A 27496-nucleotide genomic window follows, 5' to 3' on the forward strand; every position below is an offset into this window, starting at 1 on the left:
TCGCATGTATAATTTAAAAAATTAGATGGTTCACTTCGGAAAAGAAAAAAGTAGCCTTTGCCTCAGAACTTTGATCTAAAATATCATGAATTTAATTGGGTGGGGGTAGCCTCAAGAACCCCCCACTGGCTACGCCCATGATACGTATATCTCGTACGTAAAGGCCTACTTATTTGATTGCGAAGGTTATATCAACTCACTTGGTTTGTCTATCTAGTGTACATTTTGAACACGTTATTTCCCTCACACCCAATATCGAATCAAGTTGATACGTTACTCAAGTGCTTATTGTACCTAACGAAATAGGAATCAATAAATTTAGTAAATTAATTACTGGTAATTAATTCTTTTGTTTAATATCATCAACGGAAATTAATCATTCAGTTTTAAGCAATATGGTAAAATAAAGTTTTGTCTCCTTAGACAATTGTGCACGTTATTCCTCACACGCCCAGTATTATTTATTGTACCTAAGAAGACATGAATCCTTTTTAAAAAAAATTAACCGATTAACAATTAATTACTGTTTTTTTCCTATCGAAAAAGGGAAATAAATTTTACATTATTGAGATATATAGTTATAAATGTATGGTTAATATCCTTAGATAAGCATTATTTTGTTGTTTTTTTTATGTTTTATATTTTGCTTCTTTAAACTGTAAATTGTACTTGACAAAAATTGTATTAGCACATTGATTAATGATATGCTATTTATCTATTCAATGGGACACCATCTGCGACCAGTCTAGAATGCAGACTATTTGTATCCCAATGTTCTTTCAGTTTATCATTCCCCTCCTCCCCTCCCATACATACGTTGCAGCAGATGCTCATTTTGTATATTCCGTTTTAGTTGATAAGCGTAGGGTGGCATCCACACAATGCACTGAGCCCAGAGATCGTAGTGTGGCATCCACACAATGCACTGAGCCCAGAGATCGTAGTGTGGCGTCCACACAATGCACTGAGCCCAGAGATCGTAGTGTGGCGTCCACACAATGCACTGAGCCCAGAGATCGTAGTGTGGCGTCCACACAATGCACTGAGCCCAGAGATCGTAGTGTGGCGTCCACAAAATGCAGGCCATGCACTGAGCCCAGAGATCGTAGTGTGGCGTCCACACAATGCACTGAGCCCAGAGATCGTAGTGTGGCGTCCACACAATGCACTGAGCCCAGAGATCGTAGTGTGGCGTCCACACAATGCACTGAGCCCAGAGATCGTAGTGTGGCATCCACACAATGCACTGAGCCCAGAGATCGTAGTGTGGCGTCCACACAATGCACTGAGCCCAGAGATCGTAGTGTGGCATCCACACAATGCACTGAGCCCAGAGATCGTAGTGTGGTGTCCACACAATGCACTGAGCCCAGAGATCGTAGTGTGGCATCCACACAATGCACTGAGCTCAGAGATCGTAGTGTGGTGTCCACACAATGCACTGAGCCCAGAGATCGTAGTGTGGCATCCACACAATGCACTGAGCTCAGAGATCGTAGTGTGGTGTCCACACAATGCACTGAGCCCAGAGATCGTAGTGTGGCATCCACACAATGCACTGAGCCCAGAGATCGTAGTGTGGTGTCCACACAATGCACTGAGCCCAGAGATCGTAGTGTGGCATCCACACAATGCACTGAGCTCAGAGATCGTAGTGTGGCATCCACACAATGCACTGAGCTCAGAGATCGTAGTGTGGTGTCCACACAATGCACTGAGCTCAGAGATCGTAGTGTGGTGTCCACACAATGCACTGAGCCCAGAGATCGAAGTGTGGCATCCACACAATGCACTGAGCCCAGAGATCGTAGTGTGGCATCCACACAATGCACTGAGCTCAGAGATCGTAGTGTGGTGTCCACACAATGCACTGAGCCCAGAGATCGTAGTGTGGCATCCACACAATGCACTGAGCTCAGAGATCGTAGTGTGGTGTCCACACAATGCACTGAGCCCAGAGATCGTAGTGTGGCATCCACACCATGCACTGAGCCCAGAGATCGTAGTGTGGCGTCCACACAATGCAATCCAAAGAATTGCTAATTGGTGAAAACAAAATCAATTTAATAAAAAGATTCGTACTTTCTTGCTCCCACAACTATCAATAATTTTATTGCATATACTATATAGCCACAGTTAGCGCAAGTGTCAGAAATATAATAATAATAATAATAATAATAATAATCTTTATTATCCGTAAGGAAATTTCTTACAATTTGTGCATTACACCAAACAAAAAACATTACAACTATAAGAAACCAAAGTGTACATTCACACCAGACTCACGCATAATTTACATGTGACAAAGTTTATACCAGATTGTTCTTATTTAATGATTTGATTGCCAGGGGAACAAAAGAGTGTTTGTGTCTGTTTGTCTTTGCTACCGGTGTCTTGTATCTCTTTTGTGATGGTAAAATCACAAAATCCTGACACAAAGGGTGATTCTTTATTTCGAGGATCTTGTTAGCTTTTTTTATAGATGTTTGTCTCAAACAACTGCCCAAATGGGGTTTGTTTTTTGCCAATGATTTTGCCAGCAGCATTTAGGATTCTATAAAGTTTATTTTTTTTTTTAATGCTCAGATTGCCATACCAGTGATATTGAAACTTAAAATATTGCAGATGTGAGCGTGATAAAACATAGCCAAGGCCTTTTCGCTAACATTAAACGAGGACAGTTTTCTTAGTAATCGTAATCTTTGCTGCCCTTTTTTGCAGATATGCAGTGCTAATAAAGACGATATTAGGAAATGAATCATTTAGCCCATATCTTTTTTTTTTCACTGGAATATTACTCCTATATATATATACATATATATTGTTAAGCTTCCGCACGGTGTTGATTCTTGACAATATGTCTAGTGTAGATCTGACTGGAAGTAACGCTGAACTAAACTAATTCAGTAACACCGGCGAAAGGCCGAAACAATCAAATATGTAGTCGACGCTGATATGTTGTTCTATAAAGATATTTAATACTCAAGAAGGGAATCGTCTGCTGTCAGCTATGTCCGTAAATCTGTATCTATTCTATTGTACTGAAGTCTACTACTCTACAAGAAGCGTCTTCCTTTTAGCGTCACTTAGAGCGTTCTTATTTTTTAAAGATGTCACGTCACTTTCCCCTTATTCCCGAAACAAATAACTAATTCCTAATCATGTCATAACAATATATATATATATATATATATATATATATATATATATATATATATATATATATATATATATATATATATATATAAGATAAGAGACTATTTATATAAAATAGGATAATATATATATAAGATAAGATAATATATACATACAATCTTCATCTATCACATCATTAGTAAAATTGATATAGCTCATAAAACGTAATAAGCATTAGTCAGACGAAACATCATTGAAAGATCAACTTACAGTTTCAGAAAGGTAAAACCTCATTCTGGGTTATTTGTGTGCGCCTCGTCTCATTATTGAGTCTCAGGTGTAGTCGCATTCCTGGCTCAAACTGAACTCGAGATAATAATCAATTGATTTAATTCAATGAAACTTGCCGTAAGCCTGTTTTTATGTGATAAATGAGACAGATTTACGAGCCTGGTTGAGCATGAGCTACGTAACACTGTGCCTCAGTTCCTGAGATTACTCACCGAAAAAAATGTTTTGAATCTTCGCGTGAATATTTTGAAAGGTTTGACTCTGTACCTGAATGGCATGTGTGTGATAACAAAATAATTAGATATAAAAAATAATTTAATAATTGATAAAAATAAAAAATACAAAATATATAATGAACATTTAAAAAAAAAAGAAATAGAAACTAAATTAAATTAACTTTATATTTCTGTGGTCAGAAATAGAGTCAATTATTTCAGTTCGATGCTTTCATTAAACGAACCCCTTTCGCTACGCTCATATATTTTTGAGTGTGTAATTTGCTTTTTATATTGAAGATGTATTTTTTTAGCTTCTAATCCCACTGAAGAGGGGTTTAAACTAAAAACCTTTTTGGATACGCTTTTTAGAATTTTGAGTGTGTAGTTTGCTTTTTTTTAAATATTAAATAGGTGGTTTTTAGCTCTAAACCCCGCTGGAGGGGGGTATTAAACACAAAACCCTTTCGGGCTACGCTCATAGAATCTGGTGAGTGATGAATTGATATTCTTATATTGAAGAGGAGGTTTTATCGTAAATTTCGGAGAGGGTTTTAAAATAAAAATCTTCCTTAGCTATGCTCTTGAAATTTGTGGATTGTCGTTTTCATTTTTTTTTTGTTTTTGTTTTATAAAAGATGCGGATTTGACTGCAAAACCCATGGTAGGAGGTTTTAAACTCAACCCCCCTCTTGGCTGCTCTGGGGCAAGTGATGGTTTAGTATTAAAATCTCACCTAAAATAAACAGAATCAAAGCAAAAAATCAGTCACTAAATTCAGATCCCCGATTTCATTTCGGGGGTGGGGGGTGGGGTTGAACCCCTCTTCAGTATATATATATACATTTTTTTTTCGAATGTCCCAATTGTATTAAACACCTATAATAAAAATTATTTCAAATGTCCCAATACACTCATCCATAACACCTCACTAGCCAAGGATGTAAACATTTCACCTGTCATCACTGACCTTTGGTCTACGACAGCTAAGATAGTTTCATGATCGAAACCGCAGCGGTTCAATTGACCAAAAACGATTTTTAATCGCGAGTTCAACCCATTATGTTTACTTTTAAGAAGCCGACATATTCTGTTTGTAAGTACTTTACTTTTTATGCGTAATGTCCTCATCTATAAATAATACTCGGCTAGTTCAGTTGCTAGAGCATCTGAGGTCCAAGGGTAGAGATCCAGAAACAAAAGTCACCATTTTTTTTTAAATAGGGTTTGTTACACGAGTTAGTTTTGATATCTATTTCAATGGGCTGATACTTTGTTCTTTGCCACAGTGCCTCATTCGAGATCTTGCCTGGTCAGCGGATTATAAGAATCTTCCTCAGGCAGCTATTGATGAATACCTGGATTTTTTTCATGGTGGTGATGGTGGTTCTCCAGGTCTCTTCTCCATAAAGTAGTATCGGCTTAACAATGGTGTTACATAGCCTAATCTTGGTGGTGGTGCTTTTCCCCTAGATCCCCAGGTGTTCTTCAGCTAATGGAAGGCTGCTTGAGCTTTACAATAGCACCGCGATTTGGAAGCAGATGCCAAGCAGATGGGCAAGACGTGGAGACAGTTGGAGAGTCTCGCCCAGAACCGAGACGCCTGGAAAAAGCTGGTTGGTGGCCTATGCCCAGAAAGGACCACAGGCATAGATGAGATGAGATAAGATGGTGACCATTAGACAGTTTGTAGCACACAGCACTACACATTGTCTGACCAAACTGTATTAATATCTTTTGCAAAGATTTACATAAGAAGGTTTTAATTTTATAACTCAGGCCACCGAAGCGACCTTAAACTGTATTGTCGCTTAAAGAAATTCTTTTAATAGTAACAGATGTAGGATTTTGTAAAAAGGTAACAATTATCGACCTTTGCTTTTTTTTTTTGTATTTTGCTATAAGTAAAGAAATCTTGTAAGACGCTCACAAACCAAAATCGTCTCTATATGATGTCGAACAGAGATTTTGTGGGTCTACTCTGAACTTTGAGTGTTCGAAAGTTGTTCAAATCTTAATTTTTGTCAGGGTGGCATTGTCTCAGATGATCCTCCAGCGTAACTGGTTTCATATCGTCATAAAAGTCACTTAGGCAACTGTTGTTTGACAAGGAAGGAAGGAATCCCAATTTTAAATAATTAACGCTGTACAGTCTACATTCTTTTTTTTTTTTAAATATTAGTTACATGTAGACAAAATTAAGCTATTTAAATAAGTATTGAAATTGAATACAAGAATGTTTCGTTTCAATAGCAGGATAAATATTGAAAGGATTAACGAAGGTACAAATCATATATTAGTGTATGAAATAATTACACTAATGGAATGTGAAAATTAAGTTACGACCTGCTTAAATGAAATCTATTACCGTAGACCCCCGTGGACATCTCATAGACCCCCAATTTATTTTTTTACTTTCATAGACCCCTTGGAGGTCTTCGTAGACCCCTGGGGGTCTATATGGACCACTTTGGGAATCACTGGTGTACATCTAGAGCTCAGCCTTCAGTGTATCACCTAAATCCCGGCATATTTCAAGCTGGTGTTTGGTTTTAATGCGTTTCGACTCAACGGGACACTGTGCACATCCTGTTTGAATCGAGTGGAGTTTCGGAGTAACGCTGCTCCCAAAAAGCCATCTACGATTAGATATCTGACCAGAACCACTTTGTAGCTACCTCTGTCCCATCTCTCTCTCTCTCTCTCTCTCTCTCTCTCTCTTCCTCTCTCCTTCTTACGTACACCTGAATGCATGAGGAGGTAGTGTGTACCCTAAGAGAGAGCAGCAAAAAAAAGGAAAAAAAAAAGGGGGGGGGGCGCTGTCGAAGTACGCCCTGGCGAATCACTTGCTCATTAACCCACATTTGGGGGAACGAGATAGATCTACTTGAAAAGGTTTTATTTCTATCCTGTGATACAGCAACACTCGTGAACATGTTTGGAAAAAAAAATTGTTGAAAAGGTCAAGATGTTTTTTTTTTTTGACATATAGCGAGGCCCACGGGAGAAAATAAAATATTGTTCAACTGTTGAGCCAATTTAAAAAAATAAAACGAGGGATGAAAGAAGTGAGTCACGTGATAGTTGTGGTTACGTGGTGGGGGAGGGAAGAAATATTTTTTTTACAGATTAGGAAAAAAAGTTTTAATCTTCAAAGGCAGTGGTGGAGTCTCCCAATATGAATGTCTTATTTATCTTAACGTACTCCCAGTACGTCCGTCTTGTTTTCCAAAATATTTCTTCACTGTTTGTTTATTAGACACCCTGGCTTTGAGCCTGGGTTTTTTTTTTTGGTTTCAGTTGGATTATTGACATATATCCAAGTTTTCATTTATGTTTTTTTTTTTTAATTACTCCCAATTATACGAATAATTAATACATGCTGCTCTTCTTAAAAAAAACAACAAAATAAAATAAAAAATTAACTAAATAGTAAAGGGAGTTTGTGTTATAATCAAGTTCATGTACGGCCCCTACGGATCAGCTGATTTCGTAGTACATTGTTAAAGTGACAGTTTGGCTCGAAGTGGCGGATCAACGCAAGCTTATTCATAAATTTTGGTTCAGAAATTATTTTTTTCAACTATGTGCACACAATATGAGTACTTAGTTAAAAAAAAACAGCAACAACACAAAACAAAAAAGAAAACTGTATTTCTCTGGAAAATATTGATCAGCATCTTGTAAGACAGCGACCATCCCGCGAATATGTCTGCGATGTGATAATTAGAAAGATTTATTGAACGTGTTGGTGATGTGGTGGAGTAAAAAAACAAACTCTTGCAGACGACAGCTCGTTCGAAAAGAAAACGAAACAAATTAAAAAAAAAAATATTTTAATTGGTGAGTTCTGCTGTCATTAGGTTTGGCCATTCTGAGAAATAAGGTGATTATGTCACTTAGAATTTATGTTTCAGTAGAGGTTCTAGAAAAACAAACACACACACACACAAAGTATTAGGGCGATGGGAGTTGGCATAAAGTCTTTCGTAAACATGTTTATGACATGTTTGATTTCTGTATTCTGTAATTCATGACATATTTTGAATGTTGCAGTCTAGCAGTTTACAGGTTAATGTGCTTGGTTAATTACAATGTATGTTGAGTGCTACTGGGCGGTGTTCTTGGAGGAAAAGTCAATAACTCTTAGATCTGGGATATTCGGCCAAAGTCTTCTGTAAAAAGTAGAACGAAGAAAGATGAATAATTCATCAAAAGTAAAGAAACAAATAATATATTTAAAAAAAAATTCCTACTTTCAAATAATCTTGTTAATTATTAAACTAAACATTTATATTTTATTTCTTCTTTGAAAAATGAAAAGAAAAAAAATGGCCAGTATAGAGATCGAAAATCGAACCCACGACATCCACGTTAATAGCGAAACGCTCTATCCGCTTTGCTTGCCAACTTAACAGCTTTGGGCGAAATTTTAGTAGAAATAAATAAAAATTTTATTGATTAGATGTTTTGACTTTTTGTGTCCACCTTCCTTCTTCCTTCAATCTTCTACTCTTTGACTAGAGGAGATATTGTGTACGTATTATTTACACATGTACATTGTGACAAATTAATTCTAGCAGTCCAGCAAAGGATTTCTACCATAGACATAAATAAATATAGACTGGCCGATAAAAGAGTTTTATGAAACGAAAATTTGTGACTTGCAATATTGTGTACTTTATTATACAACATTTATGAGCAGTATAGTTTTGTTTAAATCTCTAAGACTGAAGATCATGAAACTTTTCAGAATTCGGAAATCCGACAACAATAGATGTACATGTTTTCAAGTTACATGAAGTTATTTCCTTTTTCCAGTCTATATTTATTTATGTCTATGATTTCTACATAAACCAGTTTCCACAAAATGTTCATTTACGTCTATCTATTGATTCAACTCTTTACTGAACACATGCTGGAATTCCCCACAGAAGGGTGCTTACAGACAAAACAAGTTCCATTCACTGTGTGGCTAATAAGTTAGTAATTTTTTCCCCAAAGATTTGCATTAACTGTCAAATTTCTAAAAACAAAAATGGTTAGAGCTGTTTTTGAGATTCGTGTCCACCAGATTCCGCTAAGGCAGTGCCCATCCACCCACTCAAATGTCGCAAGTTAATAAGAGGAATTGTAAAAGAAAAGTGCATGTAGACTAAATCTTAATGTATACTTTCTTGCTATATATACCTTCTTACTAGTCTTAAAATGATTCACCACCAAAGGATATACCAATAAATAATTCAGGGCTTTCAACAATGATCAGATTGAGTGGCTGATAAAAAGAAAAGGAAATAAAAAAAATAAATTACTCTCAATTTTCTTTTCTGCACTAGGAATAGAAAAAGATTCTAAGATTTATGTACAAGATAATAGAGAAGAAAAACGTATTTAATACACTGTCAAAGTTTTTGTAGGTCAGAAAGTAATGGGCTTGTTCTAACCAAAGCACAAAGAGATGTGTTATGGAGTGTGTGAGTATGTCTCTATGGTGACAGTGGGAAGAGGTTAGCTATGATGCAAGTTAAGCGGCATTGTCGTCAGTGCTCTTACTTTTGTGCCTTTATTAAAGATGATCTTGACTGCGAGTCGTGTCAAACAATAGGACCAAACCAGCTTTGAATGTATTGAATTTGAATGTCAAGTTAATTGTTTATGTATATGGTAGCAGAAATGTTTCATAATAAGAAATTCCTCATTCCAAGTGTTATACTTTATTCAGTTAGTAATATTGCTTATCAGATAGTTTTAAATTATCTAATAAATTATTCATTTAGCAAAATACCTTCGATCCATTATTAAACGTCACACAAGGCTTTGGAGGACAGATATGATTGGATGCCCATCATGTGGCATACAACTTATGGGCCGCATTGTGTAGAAGTGCACGGGCCGATGTTGACCCCCAGTCCGCCACTGCTTGTGTAGGTCAGTGGCTAGTTTGTCTATTTTTCTCAAACATTTCCGTTACACTATAGCCGTAAGCTGTTCTTTCTTGCTAGGGATTCTTTAACATTTTAAATTGACCTAATTGTGTATACTTGTTTACGCCTGGTATATGAAAGCCATCAAAAAGTTCTTATTAACTTTAGCATAATACATTATTTTGATTATTAGATTTTTGTGCGGTCATTTTTTAATATGATTTTTTAAAGTCTTGAAAAAAAAACCTTAATTATTGGTAGACAAACAGCAAATAGTGAGACCTAGTTACCTGGCATCATTTCTTAGAAAATATAATAACATGATATACTTTCTATGTAGGTCAATATCCTCTCTCTTTTCCAGACGTACCACTGACATCTGGAGGAACCTCTGTAAGCCCCTTCCCCCCCTTTCTCCCTCCCACTAATCACACACAACTAAAGTCTCATGTGAATTCCCGAAATGTCTCTCATGCAAGTCTATCATCTTACACTCTTTGATGTACCTCCACCCGCAATCAACATCAACAACAACTACAAGCAGCACTACAACCGTAGCGTATGTTTATGTCTTCGTTAGAAACACACTCACAGGCACACGACCACAGACTGTGAGTAGTTCAACCTGAGTGCTCGCACTTTATTATCGGAATGTTAATGCCACTGCCAGACTACTCATTTACCACAATTAGTCAACCGTAGCGTCACAGGGTTCAGTGGAGATCAAAGTTTACGTCTGCTGTGTTTTGTCAATAACCCGAGATTGTATAAATATTTATCGACTAGAAAGGAAAGAAAACGGAAAAACACGTAAAGAAAAAAACACGTGATAAACAGCAAATACGTCACAAACACGTCACAAATAGGTCATATTGTGACTTCAAAAAAATTGACGTCATACCATTTGAAGTTGACGAAAAAACTACATCACTAATACGTTATTATGTGATTTCAAGAAGATTGAACTCATATGATAATGTTTTGAAGTTGACAAATAGATACGTGAAAATGTGATGTGTAAAGATACTGTTGGACGTTTCACAGCCATCTCTGAGTGAATAGAAAATGACATTGTACTAACAATATGTAAGGTGTTTCTTCTTCCTCTTCACCTGGCCGGCGGTTCGTTGCTGAGTTGTACGCTCTTTTGCAGCCTTTGTGGGGGAAAACTAGCATGCTGTTTAGTAAAAAAAAAAAAAAATGACATATCAACTCTGTCTGTCTGTTTGGTATAAACTTTGAATAAGCTCTTTTTCCCTCACCCGTTTTAAATGAAGTTGAAACTTTGCACAATTATTCATTGGCGTAGACAATACATGAATTCATTTAAAAAAAAGATAACCAATTGGTCAATTAATTACTAGTTATTAATTATTTTGTTTGATAGAAACAAGAAAAACTTATACTTCAGTATTCACAGATATGGCTAAATATGTTGGGTTTCGTCCCTTTAAATGTACACTTTATTTCTACATCAACCGCTCTCAGATCAAGTTGAAAGTTTAAACAAATTATTGTACCCACCAAAACATGAACCAATTTAAAAAAAATAACTATTCAATCAATTAATTATTGGAAATTAATTATTTTATTTTGATATTGAGAAAGGGAAATAAAGTTTACATTCTTGAGTGATATAGTTGTTATTGCAGAGTTCTTTCCCTTAGATACGCCTTGATTTTTTTAAATTATAATTTTTTACATATGTGTTTTTATCCGCAGTTCCATTTGCCATTCAGAGCCAGTCCGGTTGTAGTTTTCTTTCTGCAGATAACTTCCTTTTGGAGAGCTCTTACATGGCGTACAATGAACCATTGACTAACCCCCCACCGTGTCCCATATATATTTTCCTGTCACAGCTAAAATTGGATTTTCTTTCACCTCAGCATAGGAGCAACATTCAAGACCGAAAATTTCCTTAAAATGCGGGGATTTTATAAAATGCCCGAGGAAACCCCGGTGCATAAATACCGTCAGGAAGAAGGTGTTTCAGGTGTATTATATTATAATAAATCTAAATGTTTCTAAAAAAAAAAAGGTCTGCACTTAAGCTATTGCGCACATTTTAATTCCAAGCCATATCCTATATAGTGATGAGAAAAATGCCTCATTATAAAATGTATATATTCTCTCTCTCTCTCTCTCTCTCTCTCTCTCTATATATATATATATATATATATATATATATATATATATATATATATATGTATATATATATAAGATGTTGATTATGATGAAAACAACACGTGATCAAATATAGAATGTATAAATACATTTCAAATGGTCAGTGTTTTTATTTCAAACTGGCTAGTTAACAGCACCAGCATTTTTTGAAATAACTGAGCGGTTCTTCCCAACACGAGGCGGCGATACTGACAAGAGAGAGAGAGAGAGAGAGGACAAGGAGAGGAAAGAGAGGAGGGGGCAGAGAGCGGGAGAGAGGGTCTTTGCTTGTTGCTGTCTCAGGAATGGTTTTTTGTTGGCTATGCGCGACTGGCAAAGACTGGGAGGGGTGGCTGTAAGGGGAGACGACTGGAACCAATTTATGATTAGTTTCCTGATTGCAGGGCCCATCCCCCTCCCCTGTCGTCTATATCTTATAGAAGCTACCAACCTTAGTTGTTTGTTTCCACACAAAACTTCCGTCGTCTGGTTACACTTCTAGCCACTGGCTTCACATTTCTAAGACATCCGCTAGTCCAGTGGAACTTGGACGTGATCGGCTCGCCAGGACTTGTTAAGTGTTTACCTTGGACCTACTTGATCACGTGTTCAGCTAGTGAGTTTGATCGTGAAATATCTGAAGTGGCAGCTCGAAATAGGTTGTAAATATACACACACACACACACACACAAAATAACAACTAGGTCTAGATCTATCTACTAGGAGACCAAGACCAAATTGTACACATTCCTGTAGTGTAAGTGTGTACCTCCGTTTCAAAATTGAATTTTTGTCATTTTCTAGTTGGAACTAAAACATTCATTTAAGACATCAAAACGTCAAGTGGTGATTTGTTTTAAAACAAACATTTGGCTGTGGGTGAGTAAACATCTGTTTTTATTGTCTTTTAGTATTTCGACGTACAAAAAAACAAAAGGATAACTCTTGATAGGGTTAGACTTCCTCTAGAAACACAAGGCAGCTAACTCAAGAACTAAGCTTTGGTCTCTAGTAGCGTAATAAAATAGTATATAGTGAAATAAAGAAGTAAACAAATCATTTCAGTATAATAAGTCACAACAGATACTATGCTACCACATAGGAGAAGATCTATAAACGATCAAGGGGAGTACCGAGAGGAGGAGGAATCAAAATGGTCATCAACACACCAGATAAAATATCAAAGATTTATGTTGCTTTATTAACATTTTATACTGGTAGATGTTATTATGTAAATATTATTTACGTACACTACTGGTGATAGAAGGAGGATTTCCAGCTACCCGTCGCCTCAGCGTGGCCCTCCGGTGGAAACATCCAGAGGTGGATCTGGACAGGCTAAGAACGAGTAGCGAACCAGGCCTTCTAGCAGGTCTCCCTGGGTGAGCTTTTGTTTTTTTTATCTCACTCGGGGTGGGGATGGAACAAGTAACCTGCAACCCAGTCCAAAAAGTCCGCCACGCCGTTCCACAAAGGGGGTCGTCATCAGTTCCGGATTGCTGGATTGGCGGCCCTTGCACGGAATAGTGGCGGTTACATTATAGGAATATGAGACAAGCTCCCCGCAGTTAGCGCTGTCCCTGACACTTATAGCGGGTGACTTAAGATTCGGGGACGGTGCGCTGTGTACACGGCACGGCCCGGTTTTACCAGTCAGTCAACCATTATGGCCGCCTACCGTTGGGTGCCCTCAGACAGGACAGGGGTGAAGAGCCCCATGTCCAGGCCTGGTGGTTGGATAAAAGCCTTTCTAACCATCAACGGGATAATGGCGCCTACGGCGCCGATTCCCTACTGGACTTCATCGAAGGTGATAGAAGGAAGCGCGCCGGTTTTGTTCCCCCGGGCACCCAGGGCACGCCACTGAAACGATCATTGCTCTTAGTTCCGGGGGTCATAATATAATGTCAGAACGACTTAAAGCACTATGTGGTTTTATTAGTGATCTCATTAGAAAAGAGGCTAATAATTATCACCTAGACATAACATCATTTGACTAGACGGGTCTACCTTGGCTACCTGGTGATGTTTCAGATTTCTGCGCCGCACATCTACAATGCATGTCTCTCTCAGCGTCTAATAGAGAAAACACATTTCACAACAGAAGAAATTGGGAACTTCATAGAAAGCACATTTTTTCGCAGACTACCAGCAGAAATTACTCAAATGTTTGGATTAATTTTGTTTTCGTTTCTCTGGAGAAACACGAGGTGATGTTGTTTTGAAAGTCGGATGTGCACCGAAGGCAGTAGTTTGAGCATCACTGCAATTCAATAGTCAGTGGATTATTTTCTCCTGGTGTTATTTCCTTACCTACATGGAAGAAACATTTTTTTGAATTGCATTTTGCAAAGATTCTGGACAGTACATGAAATTCTTAGTCTAATTAAATTAATTTTCTGAATAAATCACTAAAACATCCAATAACATTTATTCCTTGAATTATGAAAAAGTTTAAATATTCTATATTGGAGTCAGATCAATGATTCTATAATGCGGCCAAGCTAACGATTCTATAATGCAGACAGCTCAATCATTCTATAATCAAGCAATGAAGTAGATGATTCAATGGACCTCATTCACCAATCGTAAACAAACAACATTTAGCCACGTGATAATATTGATAAAACAATGAAAAAAAAAGCTGTCACGTGACAGCCTGTGTATATTACGTAATTTGTATAGAAGATATAGAGAACCACGTGGCTAAATGTTGTTTGTTTACGATCGGTGAATGAGGTCCATTGGAGATTCTCTAGAAAACTATTAATAGCTATTTTTGGTGTATCCGGAGTACAGAAAAAGGCTATATATAGAATAAAGCTACATTTTGTAAAAGGGCAGATGATAAGTTTTGTGCACGCTTTAGCTCTGCAGAATCAAAGTCTCTGAGCACTTCCTTTTTTAGCACAAAAGAATTTCTATTAAACACTTTCACTCTATGACTTGAAAATTATTTCAAAACAAATAGACAGCATACCAGCAGTAGTAACAGAGGATTTGATACTGCCATGCATGCGAATTTTTTTATATTTTTAACTCAATTCTTAGTTGGCAACAGTGAAGTTTAATTGTAGCTTCCTTGACATTGTTTAGTTTAGCCTGAACATTTCCAATAAACTTTTACATTCAAACTTTCAATGGGTTTCAGGATATTACCTCTGAAGGTAAAATGGATAACTTTGAATACTCGAGAACCATAACAATATTATTTCCTCGGTAAATGTTATTTCTCTGAGCTATTTAAAACGTAACAATGAAATAATAATAAATAAATCAAAGATAGCAACAATTGAAATAATTTTAATTTCATTGCTCAACGTAAATAATGTGTCAGTTTTTAGATAAAATATGCTTCACACCTCAAGCGTGTAACGTCTGCTTAAAAAAAACTTGCTCCAAAAGGAAATATGAATAAATTGGCGCTTGTCACGCTTCACGTTATAAGTTTAACAGATATGAACATATATGGGTCTGTACATGCACTATAGTTGCTGCTATAGACAAACTTGAGCGACTATACCAATAATACCACAATTGAGAGACAAAAGAGCTGGCAATCAACAGCCACACCTTTCTTTATTTTTTTCTTGCTAAAGATTGGATAAATATAGTGCTTAAATTATTCAATGACTTGACTAACACGCTAGAGTATATCTGGCTAGGAACGCTCCACCGGTTTGATTTATCGGTCAGCCATGACATAAAAAGATGCATTTAATATTCATTGACGTCTGTCCTCTCATGTGCATCGATATGTGTAAAGATCATCTTTTGTTTTATTGATAGTATAGTATCACAGTACAAACACGTTCGCATGCAGATCTATATTTACCTTTTTTATTTCGTTCTTTTCCCTGTATTAGTTACGATATGAGAACTATCCAGAAATCGATACACTAGTAAACTCTAGTGATTAGATGTTTAAAATATTTTCGTCTTTAAATAAAAGATGTCTCATGACATCATTCCTGAAAGATCCCTAAACTGCCCCGCCCAATGTAAGTCATTCACGTTAAACAAAACCAGAAGGCCACTGTAGAGTTGCGTGTCTGGAACAATATCTTGGTGTCAGAAGTCTTGTGTCGTTTTCGTCGTGCCCGAGCAGACGTGAATGTCGAGCAGCAGATATCTTCACGCTCGATTGGACCATAGCAGTGTATTTAAGTATGATCGATTGACCGAAGGTCCTCGCCGTGCGTTGAATGTGAAGATAATTATACAGCTAATCTTGTCTTATCTTAGATGTATCGGATCTCTATAGCTGAAAGATTAGCAACAAAAGATCCCATGTCTTGACTCTTTAAAAAAAATGTCCTACTAGGCTGACATGTTTCTGTAAATGGTGACAGTAATACGAGTTTTGTACATGATACATTTGGCTTGTCCTTTAAGTAGAAACAGAAGACTTGGCATTCTTTGTGTAGTCAAAGAAATTGATTTGGGGGTTGGTGTGTGTGTGTGGGGGGGGGTGTGCAACAAAGAGACGAACATTGAAATGGGAGTTCTTTTTCTTGGTGATGTCTGACTATTTGAGTTTATTCTTGAATAGCAGCAACAGACAAGTCTCATTTTAAGGCAGGTCAATATCTATTCCTACAAATACATTTCTACTCAACAGTTCTTTCTTTAGTTCCCAACAGTGCTCCCTCCACTCTACCTTGAAGCAGTAGCGTAGCTTGGAATTTCCCATCATCTGGGGGCCCGGGGGCCTTGACCTCTTTGGGGGCCCCTGCATTTTGCGTAATATTAATTTTTTTATGCAAAAAAACACTCATTTGGGGGTTCCCCTCATGTGTGGGCCCGGGGGGATTTTCAAATTCTCCCCCTCCTCCCCCCACCCTAGCTACGCCACTGCCTTGAAGGATGACTTTATATGTACATATATGTAAGGCAATATCTCCATTTTACATATTACGTTGTGTTAACATGAATCTCCATCGTTTCCAGGTCAGTTTTTTGCAGCGATGTGTTACCACGGATTGATATAGGTCATGGCCGGTATCTTAGTTATTTTTTGTATAAACTTTGCGGTTATATTTTAATGTTATCCCTACTCCTCCTAAGGAACATTGGGGCTTTAAAAAAAAGGTAAAGAAACAAATTGGTTCTATCTCAAAACATAGATAACACTTGGTGTACGGGTTTCGAACCATGGGGTCTGCAGTGTCGAGACGCTTGTGTGACAGCTATACAAGAAATGCTTTACTTAAACGTATTGTCTAATTACTGTCTTGTCTTAAAGACTTTGTTAAAGGTCATTTGAATTGGCAATTAGGGCGAGTTTATAAAATGTATGAACATAAATAAATGACATATTGGCATAAATCTTCATTAACAACAATACTAGACAAAATCTAGCGCCCCAACAGTTTGTTCACGTCACTTTAGTTGGGTGGATTTAGGAACGTCTCTTAATTGTAGTTTCTAATTGGATTGATTTATTGCTTAAAAACATCGATCCGTCATAAATGTTCTATTTATCTCGGGCCCTGGTTTGAATCCTACATTCTTCTCTTTAAAAAGCAATTATTTATATTTGGATATAACTTGTTCAACGAGTAGCCAAAGTGGTCACGGGATGAACATCTATTTATGTTCCCTCACCTTGATAGGACAGTCAAATCTATTTGTGTTCCCTCACCTTGATAGGACAGTCAAATCTATTTGTGTTCCCTCACCTTGATAGGACAGTCAGATCTATTTGTGTTCCCTCACCTTGATAGGACAGTCAAATCTATTTGTGTTCCCTCACCTTGATAGGACAGTCAAATCTATTTGTGTTCCCTTACCTTGATAGGACAGTCAAATCTATTTGTGTTCCCTCACCTTGATAGGACAGTCAAATCTATTTGTGTTCCCTCACCTTGATAGGGCAGTCAAGTATTAGTTCTACGTCGGATCAATCAAGATAGAATGTCCAATTCAATCAATCAATAACTGGGTAAGCTGTAATCAGAGATTCTTATTAAATAAAATTAATGCAAATGATCAGTGTTGCATAATTAGACAATTTGTACTAAGCTGCTTCGGCGCCACCACACAAAGTCTCACAGTGTAGAGTGTTTCAGTTTAAAATGTCATGAAAATCTGTCAAAAAGTTCTCTTCTAATAAATCAATCCAATTAGAAACTACAATTAAGAGACGTTCCTAAATCCACCCAACTAAAGTGACGTGAACAAACTGTTGGGACGCTAGATTTTGTTCAGTATTGTTGTTAATGAAGATTTATGCCAAAGAATTGTTCTTTTATAAAGCTGACGACTACTTCCTAAGAGCAGTTCTTTTACTTTTAATAAATAAAGAATGATACATTTTAACAAAAATGGAACTTTTTTTCCGGTCCCAATACCCCATACATACAAAAAAAATCCTGGTTAATCGATTGTATAAATCTACTCAGAGTATGTAAAAATGCTTATGATAGGCTTATAGATCCAGAATGAGAAAAGGGTGTGCAAAATGTTCCCCACCCCTAGTGATGGGAACTAAACTAAATTTTTTTAGTTAAACTAAAACTAAGTTTGAACTAAAAAAAAAGATATTAAACTTTTAGTTAATCACAAATTGAATAAATTAGTTAAACTAAACTAAGAAACTTTAGTTAAACTTTTACTAACTATTTTGACCTTTTTTAAGGACGAAATAGCCAAACATGAAAAATATAAAGCACAACCAATCTCTTTAGTCTTTAGCAAAATGTAATAAACATTTATTTGTGCACATGAAAAAAGATTTAAATGTCTTTATGGGATAGATGTAGATCTTAATAGAATCACTAGATTAGACTAGAATGATACTATTATAAAAAGAAATTAGAAGTAATTGTCCAAGTTCTAATATAAGTTACCTTTTTAGAAGTAATGATAAAACTGCATGTTGACTCTCTAACTAACTCTAGATTCTAGAATATTCTGGATCTAATATCTTCTACAAACGAAATGATCAGAAATATAATCTGTATCTAGAATTAGATCTAGCTACTAGACCTAGATCAAATAATTAATATTTTAATCTAAAAATAATTTAAGAAATACTAGTTACTACTACTACTACTACTACTACTACTAGATCTAAATAGAGTCTAGTAGATATCTTAGTAATTCTAGATCTATCTAGAGATTTTAGATTATTATAATTATGATTATAACAAGATATGGGTATTTAGATCTATAATATACTATAATATAATATACTCTAGTAGATAATAATAGATCTAGATCTAATAGATCTAGATAGTAGATATAAGTATAATTATAATAGAAGTAGATGTAGATCTAGTCTAGATTTAGTTAATTTAATAATCTAATAAGTAATCTAGAATTTTCTAGATATATCTAGATCTAATCTAGACTCTAATTCTAGAATAGTAGAATCTCTAAACTAATAGATTTATATTACTGACAATTTTAAATTTACATATAGATCTAAGACTACTAAGAGTTAGACTCTACTTAAGACTAAGAGACTAAAATAATTAAATATAGACTATTATGACTATAGATCTAATAGTAGTAATAGACTAATTATACTAATAGACTAGACGTCACTAGACTCTAACTTTAGATCTATCTAGTAAAAAGTTTTAAAATAAAAAGAGTCGACATTTCTTTTAGATCTATATAGATCTAGTAAAGCGAAATTCTTTGCCTGCAGCTATACAGGAACACACTGGTGTTTAATAAAAAAGCAGCAAAATGTAGATCTATAGAAGCAAGGAATTATCAGGATTTATCAAGCAGCGAAACTTGCTAGAAATATAATGAACACGTGTATTTTTTTTTAAAGGCGGGAATAGCGGCCATTATAGGGTAAAGGTCAAAAGGCTTTCTAGTGACCTGTGCACCCTCTAGTTTATTCTCCTCTCTATCCTTCATTATAATATATATTCTCCGAATTACATAGATCTAAATATTTATTGGTATGACCGTATGTATGTTAAAAAAGTTTGTAAAATTTGTAATTAAACTTTTTAGTTTGTAACTAAAAAAAATTAATTAAACTAGGATTTTAACTAAACTATTTTTTTAAAATTAAACTTTGGACTTAACTAATTTTTTTTAGTTAAACTAAAAGTTAGCAACTTTTTAGTTAACTTTTGCCCATCACTACCCACCCCCATAGCTAGCTAGGGAGGAGCAAGTGCTCCCGGAGCGGGTGTTTGGGCGGAACCCCCATACCGACAGTATCGTGCATTGAGGGCTTCATGGCGTAGCCCATGCGCAAAACGTTTCCTTGAGTTTGATAAAAATCATTCACCTGTCAACTGCCACGCACTATTTCTCCTAGCTAGAAGAGCGCAAGAAAGTTAAAGGGTTGGGGCGGGCCCCTCTATAATTGTGAGAGACATTCGAGGTAGTAGAGCATGTGCCCTTGTAAGGGGCTTGATCGTCGAAAAAAAGACATCCCAAATGACAATACTTTGAGATCCGCTCCACCAGACTTCCCAAATGAATATACCTTTGAGAATCCCCTAATATACAGTCATGTGTTTCAATGGCTCTAAGGTAAAACTCTCAGCCTGAAAGAAAGAGCGAGACTTACAACTATCTGGACCAGCAGCGCGCCCCACGGTTGTGAAGTAACCCTAAACCAATCATCCTGCTTATGTTTTACACTCTGGCTAGGTGTTTTGTTTTTCACTTGAACTTGGGTTATGGTTTTAAAAAAACGCAGACGATATCCACCGAATACGTGTGGGAGCCTTCATGTTTCACTTAGTCTAAGTAGTTTAATAAGGTCATCAAATATAACCTTGACCTTGTTGAGAAAGAGTGTGAAGGGATACAGCAAAGGGTGAAGGGTCATTCTTCAGACTTTCGAAACTTGCTACATAAACGCGCCTCAAACGTTTAACTTCATGTGAATATTTGAAAGGTGAAGGTCACATTTCAAACATAACTGCCAGCATTTTTTTTTCTTTTGCTTCTTTTCTGTGAAGGGAGAGAGAGAGAGAGAACTTTGCGTAACATTGATTTAAAAAGTAAAACTTGGTAAAAAAAACAAAAACAAGTTGAGCCGATTTAAATACCACTAATTGACAATTTATATGACGGACGAACGGTAAAGCTTTAGAGAGTCCAGCTGCAATAAGGTCTTAGATTTAGAATGCCAAGATTTTTTTTTTAGAACCCCAGCATCTCTAATGAATGACTGACTTGTGTTATGTTAGTAAAAGAAAGGTTAGGAAGATGACAAATGTTTGTCTCCCTTTAACCAGCACAAGACAAATGTAAATAGTTGTACCCACGATGACTCACCCACATCGAGGCTACTGAAAAACTAACAAACAAAAGACGGATTTTATTGAATTCATCTTAGTATTATCGTGGTCAATTATCTTATAACTCTGACAACATCAGAATCAAATTATAATGTGACATAAAATGTGCAGCCCTCGTACACTGAGGACTCCTAAGTGTGTTAATTCATCAAATTTGTTTTTTTGGGCTATACTCAAACATAAAGCATTTTAGAATTATTGGAACACAGTTTTTAGATTCATTGGAACACAGCTTTGAGATTCACTGGGACACAGTTTTGAGATTCACTGGAACAGTTTTGAGATGCATTAGAACACAGTTTTGAGATTCACTGGGACACAGTTTTGAGATCCACTGGGACACAAGTTTGAGATCCACTGGGACACAGTTTTGAGATTCACTGGAACAGTTTTGAGATCCACTGGGACACAGTTTTGAGATTCACTGGAACAGTTTTGAGATCCACTGGGACACAGTTTTGAGATTCACTGAGACACAGTTTTGAGATCCACTGGGACACAGTTTTGAGATGCATTAGAACACAGTTTTGAGATCCACTGGGACACAGTTTTGAGCTCCACTGGGACACAGTTTTGAGATCCACTGTGACACAGTTTTGAGATCCACTGGGACACAGTTTTGAGATTCACTGGAACAGTTTTGAGATGCATTTGAACACAGTTTTGAGATCCACTGGGACACAGTTTTGAGATTCACTGGAACAATTTTGAGATGCATTAGAACACAGTTTTGAAATTCACTGGGACACAGTTTTGAGATTCACTGGGACACAGTTTTGAGATTCACTGGGACACAGTTTTGAAATTCACTGGGACACAGTTTTGAGATGCATTAGAACACAGTTTTGAGATTCACTGGAACAGTTTTGAGATGCATTAGAACACAGTTTTGAAATTCACTGGGACACAGTTTTGAGATTCACTGGGACACAGTTTTGAGATTCACTGGGACACAGTTTTGAAATTCACTGGGACACAGTTTTGAGATGCATTAGAACACAGTTTTGAGATTCACTGGAACAGTTTTGAGATGCATTAGAACACAGTTTTGAAATTCACTGGGACACAGTTTTGAGATTCACTGGTGTCACCACCTCAAAGTTGGTGCCATAGAGTAGAAACCCTAATTCTGTATTGTGTATGTTAATTCCATATTGTGAATCTTATTCACAACCCATGTAGCACTAAGGTGAACACTTTTGACCTTAGGTGAACCAGAGAGTGAAAGGCAGGCAGTCCACATAGAGATCTTGTAGCAAGCACTTGTATTGAGTCACTTAAGATATAAGCAGTAGAGTTAGATGTTTAAAGTAGTTGGTTATAGAATAAGTACTAAGTTGTGATATTCGTATATTACTGTTGGATTAATACTGACCATTCCTGGGTCGAATTGTATGGTGTATTCACTATGTGGTGTTATATTAAACTTATTGTATCTGCTACACCCAGCGTCATTTCATTATTCAGTGATTTGTAACAAGAACCCAATGTCACCACCACGCCTACATTGATAACCACAGCCACATTCATAACATATAAAACAACCCGGTGACATTTATAAAAGAACGGTGACATTCTTGGTGTCAGAAGTGTCCAAAGTGCAAGTCATTTATTGTCAGAAAATGACATTTTTGGTGTCAGAATAGTGTCAGAAGTGTCAGCAAACGATATTTTATGATATCAGAAGTGTCAGATCTACTAACTTAAAGGATTTATGAGCACCAGAGGAACAAGTCAAGAATTTTTTCCTATTGCTGTCAGAAGTATTTTAATACTACAGTTACTTACAGTAACATTTATACGGATATTTTTGAATCCAAGAGTGACATTATTATCTTCAGCTAGTCTAACACTACTAACAGAAAACAGAGCTGAAATTGAAAGTTAACTGTGCCTACTATTTTAACTTGTACTTCAAGATTGAACTTTACATGAATTGCAACTAATCCAGAATTTATTAAATTTTTTTGATTACACACTTGGTATGTAGATCTACTACTACATGTCACATTGACCTGCCATGACACAGTTACCGCTAGCGAGCTATTTTTTCATCTGTGATGAACTGAACAATTTGAACTGTTCCTGTCTGAGCTGTATTTTCAACTTTTCCAGTTGACTACTGTCCTAAGTGTCATTTATCTGGAAGCCTGATTTATGTGGTTGTACTTTTACACCAGTTGAGATAGCTTTAGGAGCACAGCATTGTTCAAAGTTACTTTTTAACATCCTAAGCGAAAGAGATCAAACATGATATGCTGAGACAACCTGGATACTACAGCCTGTGTGGGTGAAACTAGACAACCGTGATACTACAACCGGTGTGGGTGAAAATCTAGTACTACAAGTCATTCAAGTCATCGTTTGAAGACAGCTGATATATGGTCAGTCGAAGTAGCTGACATATTCAAGAATCATCTACATCGAGTGCTCGTCATAATTCTAATGACACACTCCTATTGTCGCTGTCTAACAGCACAGTTAATAAGAGAGCGCTCTCACTCTTAGACCTCTCTTGTCGTCACTACCTATGGTCATTTTTAGTTATTTATATTTGTTTCAGCAACTGTATGAAAATGGATTACCTGTCAAACATCTGAAGTATTTATTGGATTACTTATGAACTGTACTATTCTACTGTGGATTTAACAAGTGGATTACTTATGAACTGGAACATTGTACTGTGGATTTAGCAAGTGAATTACTTATGAACTGTACCGTTCTGCTGCGGATTTAGCAAGTGGATTACTTATGAACTGTACTGTGGACATATTTTATGTGGAGCATCACCGGAACTTTATGTACAAGTCAAGCATCAAGTGAATATTTAAGGGAAGTAACTTTAATTACCCTTTAGTATTAATGAATATTGATTAGTTCTCTTTGAACTACACCACAATTTTTTTTCATTGTTTACATTTGTATTTATATATACATTTGACTTTAGGGACTAAATTTAATTATCTATTGAGTCTGAGCATTTATATTTTTTTTTCAAGTAAGCATCCAGGTATTGGTAGGGACTCTTTAGATAAAGTAAATACTTGATCGTATAGCTGTATTAGTCAAGTTTGTATTTCGTCAAGTATCTATCATATTGTTAAACTCTTGTATTGTCTTGTTTACATCTGTTGAATTTTCTTTTTGCGTCATTGTTATTACTCATTGTAATTCTTTTGTCTACTATTTCTACTATCTTGTAATGTCTCTTTAAAGCAGACTGTTTAGTATCTATAGTGTATTTATGTTTGTCTAATTACTTATTAATATATATATTTATTTTACTTCTTATTTCAACCTATTTTTTATTATTATCAACACTACACTACACACTTGATACACTATGGGATATATTTTGATTTGAGATTGTGACAAGATTGATTGTATATAATATATACTTTGAGCACATTGAACTATTTTGATACTATTGATACATTGATCACTATTTATCAGACTAATAAGGCTCACATAATTGTGAATTATTTGTTGCAATAAACTTTTACATTGCAAGTGGAGATACTTAAAATACATAATCACATAATTGATCAGTAAAGTATTACATTATGAACTAGACAAAGTACCAAGAATAACTTAAGATACCTCATAACCTCAATTGTTTCGCACAAAATATATATCTACTATTACCTGCAATTACTATTTGAGCAATAATAAGTATTTTTTGTACAATATTTCAATAACAACTACCTAGTGCACACATATCTATTAAGCAACTATATTACTAATTTGAATCTTTGAAAATGGCTGAGTATGAAAAACTAATAGAGATAGTGGATAAACTAAAGTTAAAAGAAGATGATAGAGCTGCATTCATTAAAATTGAAATAGATAGAATTAGAGTAGAAAAAGACAAGCAACGGGAAGAAAGGCTACATGAAAGAAGACTGAGAGAGAAAGAACAAGAAAACTTAGAGAAAGAAAAAGAACGCCAGCATGAAATAAAATTAAAAGAACATGAAGAAAAAATGGCCAAGCTAGCAAAAGAAAATAAAGACAATTCAGCAAGTCAAACTTCATCTCATCATCAGTATCATAGCAAATTTAGGAACTTTGACCCAAAAGAAGACACATTAGAAAATTTCATAATTCAATTTGAATACATCTGTCAAACAGCAAATATGAATAGTGCACAAATGGCTCAACAACTTCTAGCTAACCTAAGAGGTGAACCACTAAACATCATCGACACACTAACTATGGAGCAAAGAAAAGACTACAACACAGTAAAACAAAGACTTATTGAACATTTTGGCAAAACGGAGGAGCACTATCGAAAACTTTTTAGGGAAATAAAACTAGCCAAGAATGCAGATTTAAAAAGAACAATACATGACATGCGCCAGAACATGACAAAGTGGCTACAACTCGCAAACTGCAACTTAGATGACCCCAAACAGATCTTAGATTTTTTTCTCATTGAGAATGTGCTAATTAATGTTACAGATGCAGCATTCTCATTCCTGAAGGAGAGAAAAATAAAAAATGAAGCTGAATTGATATCAAACTTAACAACATACAAAGACTCACACCCAAACATCACCATTGACAAAAGGGAATTGTACAATGTAGCTGCAACAGTGACAGAAAACCATCCAAGAACTACAAATAAATTTAAATATGCCAAGAGCCTACAATGTTTTTTCTGTGGCATATTGGGTCACACCAAAGCAGAGTGCAGAAAGAGAATGGCATCAGAAAAACAGCAACATGTAAATAGAAACCATAAATATAGAAGAGATAACAGAACTTTCCAGAGCTTCAGTCCTAACTATAATAGATCCTATCAACAACAATATAACAGAAGAACATGGCAAAGCTACAGTCCAACTAACAGTAGATCACATCAAACAAACAGAAGATGGCAAAACAACAGAATGTCTAGAAGAGACCAATTTCAAGATAGACAACATACTTACCACAATAACAATCATACCAGACAAAACATAGCAGCTGTAGCAACTGAAAGACCAATAGAATGTGAAACAGTAGCATATATACAGACAAAGGTAGCCAAATTAAAAGTGTATCCTGCCTATGTGGATGGCATTAAGGTATATGCATTACGTGACAGCGGCTGCACCTCAATCATTGTAAAGAAATCACTAGTAAAACCTGAACAGATACTTGAAGACAAGGTCACACTGACTTATGCGAATAAAGACTTATGGGAAGTATGTGAAACAGCATTAGTTTTCATTGAATCGCCATGGTTCACTGGTCAATACAAAGCCATAGTAATGAACAACCCAGCTGAAGAACTAATTATAGGGAACATAGAGAATATAGTTGAACTGTCAGAAGAAGCCTTAGTAAAATGGGCTAATAGTGTGAATCAAGAAAACATTGAGTTAGCATCAACTGCAAATTCTCAAGACTACAACAATGTCAGTATACATGAAGCAACTAAACAGTCAATTACAAATACAAATAAAATAGATGTAGAATGTCAAACTCATTTGCTAACAGAAGCATCTAAACTAAATAAAGATTGCCAAACAATTAACACACAAACAAATGATAGTGAAATACAAACAGATGAAATACAAATAGATGATAAAGATAAAGCTGAAAAACAAGAAATACAAAATGACATTAACACTAGCTCACCTAAAGTAATAATAACAGAGGAAATATTAGCCTTGACATTTAAAAATAGCAAACAGATAGAAGTATATGATCTAGAAGTCAATTATCAGGATGTTGTATGCATAGTTGATGAAGAATCCACAATCACTTTTGTAGAGCCCAATTTAGTAGAAAAAGAAGATTATTTGAATGATATAGCCATTGTAACCTTACCAAACTCTAGAAAGATAGAATGTAAAACTGCCATTGCTGAAATCAAATCACCATTTATAAAAGGGAAAATAAAAGTTGTAATACTTGAAAATACTATCAGTCCAGTAATTATTGGATCTTATCCAAAAGTTAAAGTGCATCAAAAGCCAGTAATACATAAAACAATATGGTTTTATGACCTGTCTGATTCTGATTTTCAGAAAGAAATTTTTCAAATAGTACAAGATATAACTTGTGATTTTGGATATAAAAAAGTTTGGAAACATCCAGAACTTGGAGAGTCAATGTGGGTACAAATAAAAAACTTTGGCCATTACAAAGAGTTATTACATAAAATATATGGAACACCAATTAAGGGACTCACAATTAACATCAGTGTTGTTGACTTAATACATCGCATCTGGTAAACATTGAGCATTATTCTGTAAACATTGAGCATTATTCTGTAAACATTGAGCATTATTTTGTAAACATTGAGTACTATTTGTAAACATTGAACTAGAACTAAGACTTCATTTTTTTTTTAAACTCTATTTGTAAACAAACTTTGGAATTTGATCACTACATTGTAACCAACAATTTTTTCACATTCTTTTGTCAACAAGAATAACATTTTAGTGCTCAACAATGTAAACAAACATTGAATTATTCAGTACCTAGCTTAATT

The 27496-nt window shown here is 35.7% G+C and overlaps 1 protein-coding gene across 2 annotated transcripts in view; it reads left to right on the forward strand.

Moving 5' to 3' along the window:
- The first annotated feature begins 12216 nt into the window (after positions 1 to 12216).
- Positions 12217 to 27496, forward strand: part of LOC106074280 (secretin receptor-like) — a 62526-nt gene continuing 47246 nt past the window's right edge. For both annotated transcript variants that reach the window (XM_056034340.1, XM_056034334.1), the window contains exon 1: positions 12217 to 12607. The gene's annotated coding sequence lies outside the window, so the exon portion shown is untranslated. The remainder of the gene's footprint in view (positions 12608 to 27496) is intronic.

This window comes from Biomphalaria glabrata, chromosome 1, assembly GCF_947242115.1.
Source record: "Biomphalaria glabrata chromosome 1, xgBioGlab47.1, whole genome shotgun sequence".
Taxonomy (NCBI): Eukaryota; Metazoa; Mollusca; class Gastropoda; family Planorbidae; genus Biomphalaria; species Biomphalaria glabrata.